The sequence below is a fragment of the Bombina bombina genome, chromosome 10, assembly GCF_027579735.1.
Source record: "Bombina bombina isolate aBomBom1 chromosome 10, aBomBom1.pri, whole genome shotgun sequence".
In the NCBI taxonomy this organism is placed as follows: domain Eukaryota; kingdom Metazoa; phylum Chordata; class Amphibia; order Anura; family Bombinatoridae; genus Bombina; species Bombina bombina.
The window spans coordinates 63,995,914-64,006,072 of NC_069508.1; positions in this window are offsets into that span (position 1 = coordinate 63,995,914).

The following is a 10,159-nucleotide window of genomic DNA, read 5'->3' on the forward strand; positions in this document are numbered from 1 at the left end:
CCCCCTCTTCTTCTTCTCTTCTAGCAGGCACCCACGTGACATCCACTGACACATCATCATCAACCGCTTCACTTGTATCTGAAACATCAAGAAAGGAAGCAGCAGCGGGTACAACATCACCATCATCATCACACCGTACCTCCATGTCGGTAATGCTGCCTGACTGAGACTGATCACTATTATCTACATCCTCTGTCAATGATGGTTGCGCATCACTCATTTCTTCAAAATGATGTGTCAATAACTCCTGTGACAGATCAAGTGAAGCGGCTGTGGTGCTAGTGTTGGTGGTGGCGACAGGCGGTGGAGTGTCACTGGTCACTTGAGACCTGCCCAAAGCACAGCTGGACTTAGATGGTGCGTCAAGGTTAGGAGGACTAGCAGCGGAAGCTGAAGAAGATTGGGTTTCCTGTGTTAGCCATTCAACTAGGTCCTCCTCAGAAGTTTTTGCATCCCCCCTGGCACCCGGCGTCTGAACAATGTGCATATTTGTAGGGTCTAAAGGAATCACAGCACCACGACCACGACCACGGAACCTGCGGGGTGGCCTGCCTCTGCCTGTCATTTTTTTTTAAATGGACACTAACAATACTATTACACCAATTGAGTGGTGGCACTGTGAAAGTGGGCACAGTATACACTGTGAGACTGACAACAACAAAAAAGACAGATGTTTTAAAAATCACAAATTGTTAATTTTTTGAAATATTACTAGTACTGTGGCAACAAATATGATTGTTTGGCACTATTTGGCAAATGATCCTGTCTGGCACACACGCTGGGAGAAAGGAAACTGTTATTCAATGGCACTAGGAGACTGAAGAATCACAGTCAAAACAGTTATGATTAACAAAAATTCCAATCTTGTTACAATAAATATGAGTGGTGGCACTAATTGGCTAGTTGGGACTGGCACACAGGCAGGCAGGCAGGAGGAAAATGCAATTCAAGGGCACTAGTAGACTGCAGATTGACAGTCAAAACAGTGTTGATTGACAAATTTTGCAATACTGTTAAAAGAAATTGCTAGCACTAATTGGATAGTTGGGCCTGGCACACAGGCTGGCAGGCAGTAGAAAAGTGCAATTCAATGGCACAAGCAAAATGAGGATTAAGATCAACCATCAAGATTTTTTTTATTTAAATTAGTAACTATACTGTGACAAAAAATTAGGATTGGTGTAAATAGTTGGCAAGACGGCCTGGCACAAAAGGATGGCAGGCAGGAGGGAGATGCAATGAATCAAGGACACTAGGAGACTGATTACTGACAGTCTAAACAGTGATAATTGACAATTTTTGCAATACTGTTAACAGAAATATGATTGCTGACAACAATTGGCTAGGTGGGGGCCTGGCTCAAAGCAGGCTGCAAGGCAGGAGGAAAGTGCGTTTCAATGGCACCAGCAAAATGACGATTCAAATCACAGCAACTATTACCAAAAATTTTAATTTTTAATTATTAGAATACTGTCACAACAAATATGATTGGTGTAAATATTTTTTAAGTAGGCCTGGCACACAGGCTTGGAAGGCTGTAGAAAACTGAATTCAAAGGCACGAGCAAACTGAGGGTTAAGATCATCAACAATAAAGATTTTTTTAATTATAATTAGTAACTATACTGTGACAAAAAATTAGGATTAGTGTAAATAGTTGGCAAGACGGCCTGGCACAAAAGGATGGCAGGCAGGAGGGAGATGCAATTCAAGGACACTAGGAGACTGATTACTGACAGTCTAAACAGTGATGATTGACAATTTTTGCAATACTGTTAACAGAAATATGATTGCTGACAACAATTGGCTAGGTGGGGGCCTGGCTCACAGCAGGCTGCAAGGCAGGAGGAAAGTGCGTTTCAATGGCACCAGCAAACTGACGATTCAAATCACAGCAACTATTACCAAAAATTTTAATTTTTAATTATTAGAATACTGTGACAACAAATATGATTGGTGTAAATATTTTTTAAGTAGGCCTGGCACACAGGCTTGGAAGGCTGTAGAAAACTGAATTCAAAGGCACGAGCAAACTGAGGGTTAAGATCATCAACAATAAAGATTTTTTTAATTATAATAAGTAACTATACTGTGACAAAAAATTAGGATTGGTGTAAATAGTTGGCAAGACGGCCTGGCACAAAAGGATGGCAGGCAGGAGGGAGATGCAATTCAAGGACACTAGGAGACTGATTACTGACAGTCTAAACAGTGATGATTGACAATTTTTGCAATACTGTTAACAGAAATATGATTGCTGACAACAATTGGCTAGGTGGGGGCCTGGCTCACAGCAGGCTGCAAGACAGGAGGAAAGTGCGTTTCAATGGCACCAGCAAACTGACAATTCAAATCACAGCAACTATTACCAAAAATGTTAATTTTTAATTATTAGAATACTGTCACAAAAAATATGATTGGTGTAAATATTTTTTAAGTAGGCCTGGCACACAGACTTGGAAGGCTGTAGAAAAGTGCAATTCAAAGGCACGAGCAAACTGAGGGTTAAGATCAACACTAAAATTTTTTTTTATTTAAATGAATAACTATACTGTCTGACTGTGACAACAATTATGATTGGTGTAAATAGTTGGCTAGACGGCCTGGCACAAAAGGCTGGCAGTGGCAGGCAGGAGGTAAATGAAATTCAATGGCCCTAGGAGACTGAAAAATTTGCAGTCCAAAAAAATATGTTTTTTTTTTTTTATTACTGTTACAAGAATTGTGATTGGTGCCACTAATTGGCTACTTGGGCCTGGCAGACAGGCTGGCAGATATGAGTCGTGGATGGTAGGTAGGGCAGTAATTTAACACAGTATGCTGTGTAAGTGACAAAAACACAGGACTGAGAGAAAATTAAGTTACATTACACTAGCAAAATATTTTAAAATTTTAGATTTTAATATTAAAATTATGTTAAGAAGTGCAATGCACATATGACTCTATGAGTGGTCGCACTGGCTGGCTGCTACGTAGGGCAGCAATTATAACAACAGTATGCTGTGTAAGTCAGATAGACAGTTAGACACAGGCCTGATAGAAAATACAATTAGATTACACTAGCATAATGATTTAAAGACTTTTTTTGGAAATTTTAAGAAAAAGGTTAAGCACATACATATGAGTCGTAGCTGATAGCCTTGGAAGGGCAGCTATTAAAAACAGTAGGCTATGTATGTCAGATACACACACGCCTGATAGAAAATACTATTAGATTACACTAGAAAAATGATTGAAATTATTTTTTGGGGGGGGGAATTAAAAAAAGGTTAAACACATATGAGTCGTGGCTCATAGACTAGGGAGGGCAGCAAGTAAACACAGTAGGCTCTCTATGTCAGCAAAACACACAGGCCGGATAGAAAATTAGATTTGATTACACTAGCAAACAAATTTAAACTTTTTTTTTTATATATTAAAATGAAGGTGAAAGAAAAATAGATATGAGTGCTGGGTGGCTGCCTGGCACAGACCAATTAACCAAAAGACTGAAAAAAAGAGGTATATTAATGCTGAGTGAGCCTGACAGACACAGGCATGATAGTAAATGTAATTAGATTACACTAGAAAAATATTTTTTTGTGTTTTTTTTTTAAATTAAAAATAATGTTATTAACGGATATTAACACTGCTGGCTGCTGGCTGGCACAGAGCAATGAACCAGAGTATATGCTGTGTGACACTGGCCTGATAGAAAATGAAAAAAAATTACACTAGAAAAATAATTATATTTTTGGGTTAGTTAAATTTAAACTAATGTTGTTAGGGAGATATCAGTGGTGGCAGTAGTCACAGCATATGCTGTGAGCCTTAAACACACAGCTGAAAGCCAGGCAAATGCTAATAAAAAACAAAAAAACAAAAAACAAAAAACGGCACGAAATATAGCCTTAAAAAGGGCTTTTTGGGGTGCTGTGCTTGCAGCAGAGATGAGTGGAGTCCTTCTGGACTGTAAATACAATAGCCTAGCTATGTTTTTCCTATTAATGTCAGGAGCAAAAACACAACACGTCCTCTCATTAAAAAAGCAAGGTCGTTATGAGTCTAAAATGGCGGATTCCGAGTAGCTGGGAGTGTCTGTGAGGGAGTGTCTGATGTTGATTGGCTCTAATGTGTCAGGCGGCTGTGACATAAAGGGTCAAAGTTTCCACAATGATGACACATAGGGGCGGATCGAACATCGCCATGTGTTCGCCCACAAACGCGAACGCGAACAACCTATGTTCGCTGTGAACCGTTCGCGGGCGAACAGTTCGGGACATCACTACTTTCAAGCTTTCATGGTTTGTTTTATTATACTTAGACATTAGTAATTTTAGGTATTATAAGAGAATATTCTGCAATCTATTTGTAGCATTGTATAAGTAATTAGTATGCCCATAATGTATAAGTCTGCTATTATCATTGCTGCTTTAGGTATAGCATAAGGATTTATCAACTTTTAATTTTCAAGTTATTTACAGGTGTTTTACATGGTAGATCTTATTCTTTTTATTGTATTTATATTTGTATTAGTAATGTGTAGTAACCCCAGCGGTTTTACCCGTATAATGGAATATGAATAACAAATAACAAAAAAGTGGCCAGTGGATGGATTTATATGCATTAACTGACATAATGATTGGCTAGAATGGATCATTATGATAGGAGGATTCACAGAAGCTATAACTGTGTCCAGATTTTGTAGTAGACAACTCCATTGATCTTGAGAAAGTCTACACATAGTGCAAATGAAACTCATACAGGAGGGGGAGATCTGTCATTGCATGTAAGATTACTGATTCTGTTTCAGTGAAGAAGATATTTAGAACCACCCTTGGTCATCATACAGGGACCAGGAGTGAACACTGCAAGACTGAGTATACCACCTGAACGGTAGTGTTTTATGCATCTAGTAAGTGTATTTTGTTCCTGTGTCTGACATAAATAAAGGTTGCTATTTGTGCCTTATTTTGATTGATCATTGGATGGATAATGGAAGTGTATAGAAAACAACTCAAGAGTGATTAGAGCATAGTTTTACAAATATAAAGTTACAGTTTAATTTTTTTTAACAATATTTATCTAAAGTTGCCAAATCATTATCTATAGAGCCAAGACAATTATTAGTATTGTAAACTATTCTGTAAACAATGTTAACCACAGGACCCTGAGTCCAGAACCTGCCTCCAGCTTTTGGATTAATGTGGCCCCTAACACACTCAGGTAAGAACCTAGGAGCCTGACAAGGGTACAGTAACAGATTTAAGGTGATTGGATGCAAATCTTTAACGCACTAACAGCAGAACTGCATCAGGTAGAGCAATCAACAAGGGGACTGGAGGTATTCAAGATTTAATAGAATTATGAAGCAGAGCAACCATGAGCTGTCTTTGTTTCCTACCACAGTAATACTTGAAAGTCCCGCTATTCTTAAAACCACTGTGCATTTACCTGAAGTAGTCTCAATGCTAACTCCATATGGGAAGAGCCCCCAGACAGGATAGTTACTGTATATTCTAAAAATATTGAGCTGGAGGGTAAGAGAGTAAACTTCCTGCTTCTTAAAATTAATTTCAAGCACATAATATATGGATAGCCTATTCTAATAAACAGAATAAAGTATACAATAACCATATACTATTTATAGACTAAAATATATACGGCTAGATTACGAGTTTTGCGTTATGAGTAAAAAAGCAGCGTTAAGGCTCAAAATGCTGCTTTTTCACTACCACTGCTATTATGAGTCTTGTAGGTACAGCTGTACCGCACACTTTTTTGGCCGTACCGCAAATTAACTTACGCAATTTTCGTAAAGTCTTTTTTCAATGGGACTTCAATAGCGCCGATATAACAACCTTTTTTTGGAGGCCAAAAAGTGAGCGGTACAGCCTATACCGCAAGATTCGTAACGCATTCTAAAGTCAGTAGTTATGAGTTTTACACAACAAAGCTGTAGCATAAAACTCATAACTAAAGTGTTAAAAAGTACACTAACACCAATAAACTACCTATTAACCCCAAAACTGAGGCCCTCCCGCATTGCAAATACTAAAATAACATTATTAACCCCTAATCTGCCACTCCGGACATCACCACCACTAGAATAAACATATTAACCCCTAAACCGCCACACTCCTGCATCGCAAACACTAGTTACATATTATTAACCCCTAATCTGCCGTCCCTAACATCGCCGCCATCTACCTTCATTTATTAAACCCTAATCTGCCGTCCCCAACGTCGCCGCCACTATACTAAAGTTATTAACCCCTAAACCTAAGTCTAACCCTAACACCCACTAACTTAAATATAATTAAAATAAATCTAAATAAAACCTACTATTAATAACTAAATAATTCCTATTTAAAACTAAATACTTACCTGTAAAATAAACCCTAAGCTAGCTACAATATAACTAATAGTTACATTGTAGCTATCTTAGGTTTTATTTTTATTTTACAGGCAAGTTTGTATTTATTTTAACTAGGTAGAATAGTTACTAAATAGTTATTAACTATTTACTAACTACCTAGCTAAAATAAATACAAATTTACCTGTAAAATAAAACCTAACCTGTCTTACACTAACACATAACCTTAGACTACAATTAAATAAATTACCTAAATTAAATACAATTAACTAAATTAAATACAAATACCTAAATTACAAAAAAACAAACACTAAATTACACAAAATAAAAAACAAATTACAAGATATTTAAACTAATTACTATCAAAATAAAAAGCCTTCCCAAAATAAAAAAACCCTAGCCTAAACTAAACTACCAACAGTCCTTAAAAGGGCCTTTTGCGGGGCATTGCCACAAAGAAATCAGCTCTTTTACCTGTAAAAAAAAATAAACAACCTCCCAACAGTAAAACCCACTACCCACACAACCAACCCCCCAAATAAAACCCTAACTAAAAAAAACCTAAGGTCCCCATTGCCCTGAAAAGGGCATTTGGGTAACTCTATTGCTGCCCAAACCCTAATCTAAAACTAAAACCCACCCAATAAACCCTTAAACACTAACCCCCGAAGATCCACTTACAGTTTTGAAGACCCGACATCCATCGTCAACGAAGCCGGGAGAAGTCCTCAACGAAGCGTCAAGAAGTTCTAACGAAGCCGGGAGAAGTCTTTATCCAAGCCGGGAGAAGTGGTCCTCCAGACGGGCAGAAGTCTTCATCCAGACGGCATCTTCTATCTTCATCCATCTGGCGAGGAGCGGGTCCATCTTCAAGACATCCGGCGCCGAGCATCCTCTTCTTACGATGACTCCCAACGAATGAAGGTTCCTTTAAGTGACGTCATCCAAGATGGCGTCCCTTAGATTCCGATTGGAATAAATAAAATAAATACAAACTTGCCTGTAAAATAAAAATAAAACCTAAGATAGATACAATGTAACTATTCGTTATATTGTAGCTAGCTTAGGGTTTATTTTACAGGTAAGTATTTAGTTTTAAATAGGAATTATTTAGTTATTAATAGTAGGTTTTATTTAGATTTATTTTAATTATATTTAAGTTAGTGGGTGTTAGGGTTAGGGTCAGACTTAGGTTTAGGGGTTAATAACTTTAGTATAGTGGTGGCGACATTGGGGTCGGCAGATTAGGGGTTAATAAATGTAGGTAGGTGGCAGCAATGTTAGGGGCAGCAGATTAGGGGTTATTGATATTTAACTAGTGTTTGTGAGGCGGGAGTATGGCGGTTTAGGGGTTAATATGTTTATTATAGTGACGGCGACGTTGGGGCGGCAGATTAGGGGTTAATAAATGTAGGTAGGTTGCGGGGACATTGGGGGCGGGAGATTAGGGGTTAATAAATATAATGTAGGTGTTGGCAATGTTGGGGGCAGCAGATCAGGGGTTAATAATTATAATGTAGTTATCGGCGATGTTGGGAGCGGCAGATTAGGGGGTAATAAGTGTAAGATTAGGGGTGTTTAGACTCAGGGTTTATGTTAGGGTGTTAGGTGTAAACATAAAATTTGTTTCCCTATAGGAATCAATGGGGCTGCGTTATGGAGCTTTACGCTGCTTTATTGCAGGTGTTAGGCTTTTTCAGCCGGCTCTCCACATTGATGTCTATGGGGGAAATCATGCATGAGCATGTATATCCAGCTCACCGCTGACCTAATCAGTGCTGATTTTGGAGTGCGGTATGGAGCACAATTTTACTCTACGCACACTTCTTGCCTAATAACGCCGGGTTTATGAAAACCTGTAATACCAGCACTGTAAAGAAGTGAGCGGTGACAAATTCAATAACGTGCAAGTTGACACCGCACCCCTCTTACCACAAAACTTGTAATCTAGCCAATAGTTTTGTGTCCATTTTAGGAATTTCTTCTATTGTACATTTTGGGTTAAACAATGCCATCTAAAGGTGGAATGGTATATACACTTTTCTTTTTTTTTCTTAATTTGATGTATTCTCTGATATTATACGTTGTTTGTTGTAGCATAATTTAATGGAAGAACACCATATTCATTTAACTCCTATTTTCCTTTTCCAAAAAATACACTTTTAGTGGTTGAATAAATTATCTGATTGGCACAACATTGACTTCCAAAGCTAAACCTTCAAAGAAGAAAATAAAGTTCTACATAAATAAATAAATAATGAATCACATGAGCATTTTAAGTTAAATAAAATAATTTAACATGTGGAAGACTGCACTGATAACTGAATACATAGAACCAGTTTGGCAATAATTTGTCTACGAGAAATGGCCTTTTTAGAATTTGCACATGACTTTATCCAGATCTAGATTTTCTGTGGAACCAATTAACTATATTTTGTGCATGATGAGATTGGTGGTGCAGAAACAACAATGATATATAAAACAATTATTGATAGTTGCCTCTTGTCATAGATAAAGTTTGCTCTTTGTTATGAAATTCTCAAAGGTGTTTTACTCTATGCAGTTAAACTAAGTCTACAAACAGAGGGAACAAGTTTTGCATGACCTGTATGATGTTCTTAAATAATTTAATTTAAGAGAAGTAATTATTTAAAAAGGATGGCGTTTTATTTTTAGTTAACTCTTTTAGGGCTAGATTATGAGTAAAGCAGTAGTTTGCACCCGCGCGCTAACTTTGCTACACAAAGGGGTTTTTTTGCGCATTGGGTAGTGCTCGTATTACAAGTTGAAAGTAAAAGGTTTTTGCTTGCATGTTAACCCGACATACAAAAATCTGAAGTTAAAATATCTTGGCTGTGTTAACTTACTCTACCAAAGACTTCAATAGAGAGAAAAAAGTAGAAAAAAACCTAACACCCTTACTGGTGCTTGAACCCAATCCTGTTTTCTCAAGTGCACTAATCCAACATAAAATATTAATATTTCACATTCCAATGTTCTACTCATAGAAGAATATGTTCTATATTGGGAAGTAATAACCCTGAATTCTGTGCAAGGTGGTGCCGCATTTTGAACAGGTGTTCACTAGACCTCATACTGCTGGTGGTGGAGGAACTGCGGCGCACACTGACGGATATTAACCCCTTAATGACCACAGCACTTTTCCATTTTCTGTCCGTTTGGGACCAAGGCTATTTTTACATTTTTGCGGTGTTTGTGTTTAGCTGTAATTTTCCTCTTACTCATTTACTGTACCCACACATATTATATACCGTTTTTCTCGCCATTAAATGGACTTTCAAAATATACCATTATTTTCATCATATCTTATAATTTACTATAAAAAATATTATAAAATATGAGGAAAAAATGGAAAAAAACACACTTTTTCTAACTTTGACCCCCAAAATCTGTTACACATCTACAACCACCAAAAAACACCCATGCTAAATAGTTTCTAAATTTTGTCCTGAGTTTAGAAATACCCAATGTTTACATGTTCTTTGCTTTTTTTGCAAGTTATAGGGCCATAAATACAAGTAGCACTTTGCCATTTCCAAACCACTTTTTTTCAAAATTAGCGCTAGTTACATTGGGACACTAATATCTTTCAGGAATCCCTGAATATCCATTGACATGTATATATTTTTTTTTAGAAGACATCCCAAAGTATTGATCTAGGCCCATTTTGGTATATTTCATGCCACCATTTCACCGCCGAATGCGATCAAATAAAAAAAATTTTTTACTTTTTCACAAATTTTTTCACAAACTTTAGGTTTCTCACTGAAATTATTTACAAACA